The sequence below is a fragment of the Camelus dromedarius genome, chromosome 20, assembly GCF_036321535.1.
Source record: "Camelus dromedarius isolate mCamDro1 chromosome 20, mCamDro1.pat, whole genome shotgun sequence".
Taxonomy (NCBI): domain Eukaryota; kingdom Metazoa; phylum Chordata; class Mammalia; order Artiodactyla; family Camelidae; genus Camelus; species Camelus dromedarius.
This window is the reverse complement of record NC_087455.1, coordinates 8,815,636-8,829,225: the sequence shown is the minus strand read 5'-3', so window position 1 is coordinate 8,829,225 and position 13,590 is coordinate 8,815,636. Positions and strand designations below refer to the sequence as shown.

The following is a 13,590-nucleotide window of genomic DNA, read 5'->3' as shown; positions in this document are numbered from 1 at the left end:
ACATGAAATTGAATTGTGCTGACAGCTGCGACAGACAGACAGACAGCCGCAGCTGTGTACCCACAGGGAAGCAGAGGAGTTCCCCCAGCCAAGGGAATCAGCCCCAGGAAGACAGTGGATATATATGAATCTAAATATTTCAGGACAGCCCCTCTGAACCGGAGAGAGAATTTTAATTAATTCATGCATACCAAAGCTTAATTAATTGCTGAGTGCACAGAGCACAGGAAGTCTGGGATTAAATGTGTTACATAAGGGAAGAGCTTCAATATTTTTGGAATAGAGGGGAAACAGGGGGCAAGGGAAGCATGTGAAAACAAGATAAAGCCAGGGGACTTGCTTGGTACTTCAGTGACCCCTAGCACAGTGTGGTACCTCCACCTGGGGTCAGACACTGAGGGATATACTTGACACCATCTCCCTTACCCCCGTGTCCAGTCCATCCCTAGGTCCTTACTTCCTAAATCTCTCTCAACTTGTTTCTCTCTCCATCTCCACTGATACAGCCCTGGACCAAGCCTCCATCATTCTCACCTGGGCTACAACTACCTCCTAATTGGTCTCACCTCATCACCATTTCTCCCTCTGAAATCTGCTCCTCTATGCTGAAGCCAGAATAATCCTTTTCTCCTTTTATGTTTTATGATGCAGAATTTTGTACAGATACAGAAATAGAGAAGAGGATCATGAACCCCATGTACCCACCACACAGCCCCAATCACCATCAACTCACAATCAGTCCCACCCCATCCACTCTCTCATTCCTCCTGTCTGTTATTCCTTAGACACAAATTCCAGCGTCTTATTTCAGTCATGAGTAGTACAGTATATATCTCTATATCAGGTCTTTTACAAAAATATAACAGTAATACTGCTACCACACCCCAAAAAAATGATAATTCCTTGATATCACCAAATACCCAGTGTTGAAATTTCTAATCACCTCATTTGTATTAAAAATGTTTTTTAACCAGTATTTTTTTTTTCAAATCCAGATCCAAATACAACTGACTAATACACAGAATAAAATCTTTAAAACACAAGTCTGACTGTGTCATCTCTCTATGTCCAGCTTAACACTCTTCACTGGATTCTCAGTGCTTCAGGATAAAAATCATTTAACACAGCCTGACTCTTGCCCACATGCCTGACCTCATCTTGTCCACCCAGGCTCTCTGCTGCTGCCACATGACTTTCTTACAGATCCTGCAACTTGCCATGGTCTTTCTGTCCCAGGTCCTTTGCCCATACTGTTCCCTCTGCCTTTAAGGCTTCCTTATTCACTTTGCCTGGTTAACTCCCATACTTTGCTAAATCTAACCCCTTCAGGGAAACTCTTCCGACCCCTCCAGATCAGATCACAGAATTTATCCCAGTTTTCAACTATGCACTCATTCATGTGAAGAATGATTAACATCTGTTGACTTGATTTGATTATAAGCTGTATGACTACAAATAGTGTGTTTGGATTTTCTCATTGGTGTATCCCCAGCAACAACCACATGGTGTCCAGCACAATATTAATACATATTTGTTGGATAAATCATCAAATCAGTTTCTTCAACCTTAGATGCCAACAGTAATTGACCGAATCTTTCTGAACTTTGAATCACACATTTAAATTAGATGAGAAATCGACAGCCTTCCCCTAAAAATTCATATGGAAATATGATGAACTCAGAAAGTCAAAATAATCTTGAAAAAGGACAATGTTGGAGGATTCACATTTTCCCGATTTCAAAACTCACTACAAAGCTGGAATAATCAAGACAGTGTGGCACTGGCGTGAGCAAAACATATGCTCTCCCTCAGAATCACAGACAATGATCTTCCTGTAACATTCACCTCCTGATCACAACCTCACAATATACACGCGTGAAAAATGAGACCCTGTTACTGGCATAAATAATCCATGCCTCTCCCAGCCCACTTCTTAACTCGCCTTTCCTTTGCTTGCTTGCTTTGCCCAAGCATATGAGCTGAGGTAGTGTATGGGCTGGCTCACGGCTCCTACTTCTTCACTCTCAGCCTAAATTTAAACCATACATCCCTGCCCCTGGTCATGTGACTTGTAGCACTTCCCACTCTAGCCGGTGGTGGTTCTTCCCCTGCCCCGCTGGATTCTGGCCTGGACCATTCATTGACTTGTCTGCAATCGAATGGGGATGGAAGCGACAATGTGCTGGTTCCAAGTCTATCTCTTACCCTCTCGGGATGTGTCATGAGAGGAGTATGTCTCCCTAACCCCTTTCAGCTGCTGCCTTTCCGTCTGGACCCCAGAGTGAAGATGCACAGAGCAGATCTGAAGCCAACCTGAAGTCCAGCCTGAGCCAGCCAAGCCTAACCTAGATCAGCTGAACCACAACGGAACCCAAAGACCCATGAGCATGAAAATAAGCATCTGCTGTCAGGCAAGCCACTGCCATTCTGCGGTTTTCGTTACTCGGCAAAACCTGACTAACACACATAGGAACACTAATTTATGGACACCAGCGAGCATCAACACGATTGGAAAAAAAAATGAAAACCTTGCACATAGACGGCACAGGTGCGATGACAACCAACAGAGACACTTTTGCAGAAAACACACCTACTTGGTGCCAATTTGACCCTCACAGCAATCCTGCAAGGTAGACACGGGGCCAGCTTTAGAGAGGAGAACACTGAGGCTCAGTGATCTGAAGTACTGTGTCCACGGCGGTGTGTGGCAGCCCTGGGATTCCAGCCCAGGTTATCCAACTCAAAAAGTCTAAGCCAGGCTCCCCGTCCTTAAAAGAACCCACAGATGCTCAGAAACAGCTGTCACATGAGTCCCTGGTCCGTCAACCCACCTCCGCCCCTGTTCCACTTCTTTTACTGGGTCTCCAGGGGAGGCTGCTCGGACAGAGTGGAAAGGCCACTGGGACTAAAATCAAATGCCTAGAGTTCCAAGCCAGCTCTGCCCCAGAGCAGAGCCTTGTCCTGGTCAGTGAGCATCTTTGGTTCTTGGGTCCCTTGCTTGTGAAATGAGGCCACTATCCTAGCCTGAACCATGTTCTAGGCTGGCGTGAACATCCAGAGAGATGGTGTGTGGAAGGGCTGAGTGACGTGTGACACCTAAGTCAGCTCGCATCCTGCTTCCTCGGCTCTGAACCCACTTGAATTAGGTCAGCGTTGACGGTGTGTGTCAGTGTCACACCCACACTGCTTTTAGACTGTTTATGCTTTGAGACTGATTTGTTTTTCAAACAGAGATGATTTCTTTCCAGTTATGAAGGTAATCCAGGTCCATCATGAAAAATATTAAGGCATGAAACTAACATATTTTATTATCTCAACACCTAGAGATAAATACTGTTAGGATTTTGAGGCTTTTCTGGGACTGGGTTTTATAAAAGTCAAATGAATAATGCACTTCAATTAACATGATTTTCTTAGAACCAGGGAACTACCAGTAATTTTAAAAAAAAGCTCCATTTAGCATTCATTCATTTAAGCATTCACTTGAGGGATATTTGTTTTGTACCTACCATGTGCAGGGAAGCCAGAGCCAAGAACACAAAGAGTTCATGTTTTCAAGGAATCAACCTCAAGGAATTCACATTCATTCATTCATTCATTATTTTTTAACTTAACAAATAAATGAAGCATCAACTATATGCTGGGTGCATGCTGACAGTAATAATAACACCTTCCATGCTAGACATCATACTCTAACAGTTTGTATTATTATTAAAAGTTGCCCCTTAGAAGGGGGAGGGAATAGCTCAGTGGTAGAGCACGTGCTTAGCATGCCCTGGGTCCTAGGTTCAACCCCAGTACCCCCATAAAAATACGTAAATAGATAAACCTAATTTCTCCCCACCAAAAAAAAAAAAAAAAAAAAAAAAAAAAAAGTTGCCCCTTAGAACAAACGCATCTGGATTAGAACTCAGATTATGGCTCTTTGATGAATTATTTATCCAGTTTGGTCATCTTTAAAACTGAGATAAATAAAGTACCTATGTCATATAGTCACTAAGAATTAGATAATGTAGTTCAAGCACTGAGCAAACCAGTAACCAGCAGTGTCATATTGAATCCACACAGCCATCCTACAAGAATCTGAAACTCCGAGGTTAGGGACTGTGTCTGAGGCCACACAGGTTAACACATAGGCACCTGGAGTGCAATCCCACTGGGGACCCTCTGAGAGATGTGACCACACCTCAGAATTGCACCCCAGGTGCTGGAAGCTCTGGTATTTATGCACCAACTCCCATGCCTCACTGGCCGAGCACAGCCAGGGGGTGGCCTCAGATAGAGATGCAGGAACCCCTCCCTGGAAATGGGCATTGTCTGCAGTGCCTTCCAGGGTGGGCTCAGAGAAAGAGGCAGGGAACCCACCGTCTGTAACCAGGTGCTCAATAAACACATACACGTCAGAGGGGTGAGTGAATGTGTGCTATCAACACCCATGTTCTTATTCTCCCGCCACCAGTGATGGAAGATTTAAAGCAACTACCTGCTCGAGTGAACCAGAATTCATTACTGTCAAGCGTTATATTTTTTATCCACCCACGTTTCTGCTCTTTCCATTGCAATTCTATTGTGTGACTTACGGTATGTCAGTCCAGACAGCAATTCCTGCATGCCATGCAGGAATAGGGACATAAATCATTTGGTCCATCAACCCTTCTTTACCGCCAGTCCCCAAATAGGTGTTGAGGTTTATTCAACAGAGGTGACTTCACAGATGCTGGGATCTGTATCCTTTAATAAAGGATGTTATGAACTCTTGAGTCATCTGCAGCTGGCCACAGCTTGGACAGGCTTCTTTGTTCCCATAACATCAGAGCAAACACTATTTCTATTTACTGATGTGATTCTTTCCTGTTGTGTGGAAGCTGTACTTAGAAACCCAGAGACCTAAAGAAAACAGCCTGAATACATATTCCTGCCAATCTCCTGCCTATTATGAGAAACCCAGTTTGTCCAGCCCCACTTGAAATGCCCTCTCTTTCAAGAAGCTTGCTCTAGCTTTCCTAGCCCAACAATCTGTCCATTTCTGAACTCTTAAACAGCACAAATGACAACTACAACAATAGCGACCCCTATGGAGCACTTCCTACGTACCAGACATCCTGGGCCCGCTCACTGTCGCATTCCATCCCCACTGCGACTCTACAAAGAACTGTGATTGAATGTTATAGATAAGAAAATTGAGGCCCACAAAAGTGATGTAACACCTGGTCACATGGCTACCTGGTACAGGCAGATTTAAGATTCAAATTTGGAGTACCCAATCAAGGCAGGATACAGAAGGAAGCAGACAGGACTCTGCAGAAGCCCGAGGACGACTGAGGTGCTCCTATCAATGACATCGCCGCTGGACGTCAGCCTGGGCCCCTCCCTGACTCACTCACTGGTGAAAGTTAACAGTCAAAGATGTTTTGGGTCTCTCCTCTCCAAAGAGGTCACTGCAAAGGGCCCATGATCCAAAAGGCCAGAACTACTGTCTTGTTGGCTTATAAACTCATGATGAATGTGACCACGTCTTCCATTCTGTTTCCTGAGTGGACTGCACTCTGGGCCACAGGGAGGAGGTCAAGTCGGGTATTTTGAGACCACAGTCTAGTGGGGGCAGGGGGACAGGTTTAGAAACAACAGACAGAATGAATTCTTGTAAGTGACCTAATTAGGATCTGCTTCACAAACATCCAGTAAGTGCCTACTGCATGCTGTCTCCCACTGGCGAGAGCTTCTGGTAATGACGGTCTTCTGTTGGGAAAACACATCCATCCATCCATTCATTTATTGAAAAAATGTGTGTTAGGCTAAATGTCACGGATAGAAAAATGATTAGCAAAATAGACCTGGTCTTTGCTTAGAGCCCGTGTTTAAGAGAATCCGATCTTAACCAAGTAACCTCTTGGGTAATGAGAAAAAAGGCCAAATGCTGGGTGACATACGAACCTCCGGACGGCAGGTGAATAATAAATTCTCTGCACCTTAAAAGTTGCATCCTGAGAATTTTGTGAATCTCGAAATAATGAATGCCAGAGGAACAGAGTCAGTGAGCCAAGAAGAGAACCACCAAGTTAACGCTGGGCGCTGGGGGGCCAGCTAGGCTCGCTCACTAGCCTCGTGCCCCAGTCCTCACACCAGCAGAAGCAGGCTCAACTCAGCCTGTGCCACTGCAAAAATCACACATTTCCTTCCGGGTCCCCCAGGAAAAAGTGCAAGTGTGGAATGTGAAATCCGAGGGTCTGTCATGCCACCAACTGTTTTAATAGTGCAACCCAGGTCCTTTCAAACAATGGTGTGTTTACTCTCAGCGAGCGCACGGAGCGCAGAGCCATTTGTGTGCGGCCCCCCGTGCTCGCCGTGTAGGAGCGGGAGCAGCAGGCAGCCTGCTGCGGGGGAATTTCCCAAGCACGGGAAAGAGGACAGTCTTTGGAGCAGGAAGACTTCGGTTCCAGCACTGGCTCTCCCTCCTAATCGCTGTGTGACTCTGGGCCATGAACTTCACTTCTGTGAATCTATGTCTTCTCAGACAACGATGGAGCCCCCACACATCACCCTGATGCTCACAAGTCCATTAAAGGCCAAGTGCATCCTACTGTGAGCGACTGCTGAGATGTTCCGCCTGAGAGCTGGCTTCTGGCCACCAAGGGGCGGGCTGGAAGCGCCAGAGGATTAACAATGCCAGGTGCAGCCGTCTCACAAGGACATGAGAGGTGCTAGTACAGAGCAGACGTACGATGGACCAGTGCCCCTACAGGGACAACCCACTAGAAAGGATCCTGACTTGGCAGCTTCTCAGCAAGGCCAGCACCATAGACATGGTTCCTACAGCTGGTCATCCTGTCATTATCCACCGGCCACTGCCCCGGGGGAGTCAGGGAGGTTACAGCCGAGGCCTGCCCTCCACCCTGCCCAAGGAAAAGGGAAACTGGATGGAAAGGGTTAAGCATGGGATGGTGTTCACACCCCTGTAGGAAGCCCCCATCGCCAAGTGCCCACCAGGCACTTTAATACCTTCAACTGCACTGCGTCTTCGCCCGAGCAGTGAGAAACACAGCTGTTTCTGTGTCCCCGTCTTACGGAGGAGACAACAGGTCTGATAGATTAAATAGTGATTGAAAAAAAAACTAATACAGCTAGCAGATATTGTATGCTTCCTCTGTCTCAGACACCACACAAGCAAGAACTTCTTTAATCCTCATAACAACCCTTGGAGACAGGCATTATCCTTGCTTCATTCTGCAGAGAATGAAACTGAGGCTAAGACGGGATGAGCATCTTGCTAGGGTTTTCCCAGCTAGTAAGTAGAACCTAGATCCATCTGGCTCCAAAAGACTCTTCTTTCCTTTGAATTCCTCCCCACCTTCAGAGCAGCGGCAGCCTCAGGAGAGAGGTCTCTGCTGTATGGATTTCTCTCCTAGTGCTGGAACTAAAAAAAGACCTGTGACAAGCCAGCAAGACCAGTCTCGCCACTCGAGCTCACTCCCGACTCCCTGGAGTAGGTCCAATCAGCATCAGCCCACCCAGGCAACCCAAATGAACACACTCTGGAGTCACTGTATTCCTTCCATTCTATGACAGCCCTAGTTTCACATTCAACCATTTCTGGAACGCAATGTGTCGTCCCATCAATGAAATTTCATGTGGCAGAGATTCTGTTTTCTCCTCCAACGCTGTGATGATGTCAAGAATGCATGTTGAAATCAAAGGCATTTCAGCATCAAAGGAAATAAAGGGTATCTAAGAAATGTTCAGATCTCTTCTGGTTAAAGCCCAGAGCAGTCCTCAGAAGGCTGTCAGTGTGAGAAGTGAGAAGCCTAAACCGTCGCTTTCAGACCACCCAAAGAACCCCTCAAAGAGTACCTGCCCCTGGATGAAGGTTCCCCCCACAACTTCCCATCAATCTGCAGCTCAGAAATCCCGGGCTTGGATTCCATGCATATTTGTGCTGCTGATAAGAAAGGAAGGAATTCCTCACTTGTTAGTCCCCGCATAACAAGAACTAATCATATTGCTCATTATACTGTGAAACTATGAAATAAATATGACTCTATCCTCTATTTTCCAGATTCACTCATTCAAGCATCCATCCAACTATTCATTCCTATAACAGATGCCGCATCTAAGTTGGACACCTTCCTCCGATGGAAGGCAGAAAAGGAAATCAATAGCTGGTGGTACTGCAAAAATGACCATTAGCACAAAGCTTAGAAACACAAAGGATGGAACACAGAGTGGCTTCACGAGGGAGCTGGAAGCAGCTGCAGGTTCTGAGGGATGGGCAGGGGACACCAGACAGAAGAGACAGGCAGAGGGGCTTCAGAGTACACAGAGGGGGGAGTCCTAAACCACAGGCTAAGAAAGAGCTTCCAGTGGAAAAATGTCTGCTGAGCCCTCTGGCCTGTCTGAGACCCAGCACAGAGACGTTTGTCACAGGGTCTGGCCTGCTGAGCCGTGCTCCCGGGCCCCTGCACCAGCGTGCTGAGCCAGGCCCCGCCCAGTGTGTCTGCACGACTGTGACCCCAGCCACGCTGGCCTCCTTCCTGCTCCAGACTCTGAGGCCTCCCACCCCCAGACGTGGTTTTGGTTCTGGGGATATGGGGATCGTTCACCTCTGTTTCCACTTCCTCATCTGCACAAGTGAGATAGTAGCTAACCCTCGGGGTGGTTGTGCAATTCCTGGCACATAGGAGGTGCTTACTGCAGAGGAATGTCCACGAGCTGAGGAACCTTGTGTCTGGCTTGTACACCAGAAAACGTTCAGTACTTAGAATATGTCTGTTCTAAAGGACTGGATACGTGTATTTTTCAAAACCTTTAAGTGTGGTTTAAAAAAACACATAACATAGAATTTACCACTTTAACCATTTTTAAGTTTTTAACCATTTAAAGTTCAGTAGTGCTAAGTACATTCACACTGTTGTGATAACAGATCTCCAGAACAACTTCATCCTGCAAAACAAACGCTATACCCACCCATCAACAACTCCCCATACCCGCTCCCTCAAGCCCTGGGCAACCACCGCTCTACTTTCTATTTCCACGAATTTGACTACTTTAGATATCTCACATAATTGGAACCATACAGTGTTTGTCTTTTTGTGACTGGCTTATTTCACTTACCATAACGTCCTCAAGGTTCATCCATACTGTAGCATATGTCTGAATTTCCTTCATTTTTAAGGCTGGCTAATAGTCCATTACATGTACATTCGACATTCTGTTTGTTCAGTCATCCTTTGATGGACAATTTGGGTTGCTCCCACCTCTTGGCCATTGTGAATGAAGTTGCCATGAACACGAATGTGTAAATATCTCTTTGAGACCCCAGTTTTCGCGGATATAGACCCAGAAGTGGATCTGCTGCATCATATGACAGTTTTATTTTTAATTTTTGGAGAACCACCATACTGTTTTCTACAGAGATTACACCACTTTACAATCCCACCAACAGTGCACAAGGGTTCCAATTCTAGGACTGGATACACAATAGAAGAGTAAATGAATGATACATTTGTTGACTGAATAATGGACAGAGCATAATAACACAATAAATATTTAAAAAAAAAACTTAAGCCAGCATTTTATTTTATTATTTGGGTTTTTTTCTGTTTGTTTTTGGTGTGTGTCGGGGGAGGTAATTAGACTTATTTAATTTTAGAGGAGGTACTGGGGATTGAACCCAGGACCCCATGCACGCTAGGCATGCGCTATACCAACTTGAGCTATATGCTCCCCCCAACAATAAATACTTTTCGATGGGCTGATACTTTCCCTTGGGTGACTTACAATTTCATTAAGTATGCCAAAGAATAGGAAAAAGAAGCGAAATGTCATACTGATACAAGCTCAGGAACATACTGAAAACCTCCATGTACAAAGGCTAACATTGTTCCCATGACCACACTCAATACTGGAAGCTCCTCCTGGACAGGGACCATGACTTATTCTCCTCTAAATCTTTGATCTTGACCCCCAAGATCCTGGCACAGGGGCCGACGTGAAGCAAGCACACAGCAGTATGTGCTGAATGACTGCAGAGATGCAGGTTCAATCAAGGAAGCCTTCCTGGAAGAAGGTGGCTTTGAACGAGAAAGGGAACAGTCCGGAAGAGAAAAGGAAGAGCAGGTGTGGCCGTAGAGAGGGGCCTGACTCATCGGTTTTATCTCATTCCTGAAGGCAGAGGCCATTTGTGTCTAATACTCAACACAATAATAAAGTCACGTGTCATGATGATGAAACATGCTTCACAGGTGTTCAGTAAATACCTGTTGATGGAATACAGGATCAGAATGAGACTGAATAATTAAACAAACAAAGGAAACATCAGAAAGACTTCTATATGAGTTGTCAAAAGGGAAACTGGGGGTTCCTTTTAAACTACAGGGAACATGGCTTTTAAAGACACCGGAAAGACTCCTGTGGAGCCAGAGGTGGCCACTCACCGTATTAGGATCATCCTAACCAGCCGCAAAGTGAAGTCTTTGGAGAAGGTATGTGCTGATCGACCAGAGGAGCTAAAGAGAAGAATCCCAAAGTGAAAGGACCGGTCCGGAAGCCCACCAGCACTCTGAGAGTAACCACCAGGAAAACTCCTTGGGGCGAAGGTTCTAAGACTTGGGATCATTCTCAGATGAGGATCCACAAGCAACTCATTGACTCGCGCAGCCCTTCTGAGGTTGTGAAGCAGATTACTCCCAGCAGTATTGAGCCAGGAATCGAGGTTGAAGTCCCCACTGCAAATGCTTAAATCAGCCTTTTTAATAAATTGATACAGCTGTTAAAAATAAATAAGCTACAGGGAACCATTCCTGTGGCCTGAAGCCAGCTTGCCCACTCCACCACCTGCAGTCAAGCAGGAAGCCCCAGAAGAAACCGCCTTTCGGCCCTACTCTGAGGAAGCCTTGTGACCAAGGGACACCAGCACCGGGGCAATCCCAGTCCTCAACTTGCTTTGCACAAGTCCACCTCTGCTTCTTAGAAATTTTACTGCCTGGAACCCCAGAAGGATCAGCCAATGTCTACAAGACTTCTTTTCAAAATGAAGTTTCTCCAGAATCTTTTAAGATTCTTTCCTTCCACTGAGGATTTAAATCCTTTCTATTTCACAGCTGCTTGTCTCCAAAGTGGGGCAGGCGACATGGGCGGGATGCTACGCCGGATGCGGCTGACTCATTGCAGGCCTGAGTCCACGCCCTCCACCACCCATGTCGCCACCACCGGCGCCACCGAATTCAGGATGCCCATTAGATTGGAAAACACAAACAGGCACAACAGAGTTGCAAGCAGAGCAGCCCCACAGCCCATCCCTACTCTTTGGGAGAAGACTCTGGGGGAAACCAGAAGACCCTGAGGGGGACCAGCACAGTGTATGTTCACTGAACGAACCACCTGAACAAACAACCTCACGCCAAGGCTTCCGGGCACACTTTCACGTCCCATCAGAGTCCAGTGGCCAACCAGTCCACACCAGCTAAATGGCGCCGTGGACGCCTGCAAGCCTCTTGCTTTGCCACTCTCTCAAATGTAGGTCACCCTGAGCCTCCTCTTCTGGGGCCTGGTAGGAACCAAACTTCTCATAGCAATCAAGGCTCCTCACCTTCCCCAACTCTGTTTTCCTTAACTGACAAAGAACCACAAGGAACTGAGTCTGAGGCGGGACTGTTCGCACCCCATTCGGCCTCTCCAACCTGCTTTGGAGACAAAACCATCTAATGGAAAGTCCACTGGCTCCTCAAAGCCTCAGGTGCCACATGGTAAAATGAGGTTAACGCCGGGGCCCCACCACTGCTGTGTTTCCTGGGAACCAGGGAGACGGAGCAGAAAGAATATCAGACACTTCTTGCTCAGGCCTCGTGAGCACCCTTCCCCTTGTTACAAACGTGTAAAATCTTGAATGAGTATGACTCAAATGGTGTACAATACAAACCAAAAAGGAGAGAAAAAAAGAGGGGACCCCATACCAGAAACAAAGGCCCCTCTCCGGTCCACACTCACGCCAGGTGCAGGTGCACAGACAGACGAGCAGGCCTGCAATAGGAGGAACACAGGCCGCTCCCTGCGGGCCACTGGCAGGCTGCTGGGCGGTCCCTAACACCGTCGGGGACCTTACAAAGGACTTTGTGTGCTGGGTCAGGACGTTCTAGCGTCAGCCAGTTTCCTCTGTGGAGGCAGTTCTCTTGGCTTGTTCTGATACAAGAGACAGGGCGGAAAGACCAGCTCCCTCACATGGCCCTGGGATTGTTGTGGAAAGGGGTCATCTGAATCACACAAGCCTGGAGGGCCCACATGGGCAGAAGCCACACCTAGACTGATTTCATGAGGCAGAAAACCCAATACCTAGCAGCTCAAAAAAAAAAAAAAAGGTAGCGGTGGGGATTATGGGCTGATCAAACTAGGAAGTCCAGGGATGGATATAACTTCAGGCATGGCTAAATGCTAGGGCTCAAAGGATGCGGTCAGGGAGGGGTCACTCTCCATCTGCTGGCTCCACATTCCTGGAGAGGTGACAGGCGGGTCTTTTGGGCAGGCATACCCCCAGGGGGCCACTGGCCTTCAGGTTTATGTCCAGTCACAGTTCAGCAATCCCTGCGGACGGAAAGCCTCTTTTTCCCAGTGGTTCCCAGAAAAGTCTCATGGCTGACTCTGACCGTGTGTGCATCCTGGAACTAATCTCCGTGGCCAGGGGCTGGACAACTCCACTGGCTGGGGATTGCTCGTGGATCCATACGGGTGTAGAGGTTGAGTCGGGTCCACAGGACCTCCATAGACTAAGGGGAGGTGGGTACTTATCTACACAAGAGTAAGGAAAAGAGAGAGCAAGAAAGAAAGAAGAAAAGGAGGGAGAAGAGAGGAAGGAAAAAGAAGACATGTTATAAGCTACATGTGATTTTTATTCTTAAGTGAATAAAGTAGCAATCAACTTCAACTTTAAATAAAGCAAAAAGAATAGCAGTAGACCCAGCTTTTGTCTTTTTTTTCTGTAACAGCTTTGATGAGATATAATTCACATACCATACAATTTACTGATTTAAAGTATACAATTCGATAGTTTTAATATAATTCAGAGTTGTGCCACCATCACCGCAGTCGATTTTAGAGCATCTTCACGCCCCCAAAAGAAACCCCATACCCACCAGCAGCTACTCCCCAGGGCCCCCAACCACCTCTACCCACTCCTGGCAAAAGAACAGTGTAACTTTCTGTTTGTTTGTCAATTCTGTTATTAATTTGTCTATTTGGAGATTTGTCAATTCTCGAGATTTCATATATAAACAGAATCATACAATAGACAGGTTTTTAAAATGCTATCTTGTGTGGCAAAATCTACTAAAAGACCCTATTTCCTAAACTCCTGGTTGAACTCAGGCCTTTGGTTCCAGTGGAGCCAGGCCTCACCCCCTGGAATCGTTACTGAGGTCACAGACCAGGGGAGGGATGACAAGGGCTGACTTGAGGAGGCCTGGGAGGTTGGTGAGGGCCGGAGAGGACACGCTGCCGGGTGACTCAGCAGCGAGGACATAAACCCTCCGGGAGGCCCTGTCCAGGTTTCTGGTCTCATCTGTAGCGTGGTGCGTGGCGGGGTGGAGAAAGCGTGGGCTTCAG

At 46.8% G+C, this 13,590-nt stretch overlaps 1 protein-coding gene and 1 pseudogene across 4 annotated transcripts in view; one reads left to right on the top strand and one right to left on the bottom strand.

Annotated features, from left to right (window-relative positions):
• ASAP1 (ArfGAP with SH3 domain, ankyrin repeat and PH domain 1) overlaps positions 1-13,590 on the bottom strand; it is a 313,187-nt gene that overhangs the window by 278,872 nt on the left and 20,725 nt on the right. The gene's annotated exons all lie outside the window — the stretch shown is intronic.
• LOC135318677 (small ribosomal subunit protein uS10-like) lies at positions 10,377-10,735 on the top strand (annotated as a pseudogene).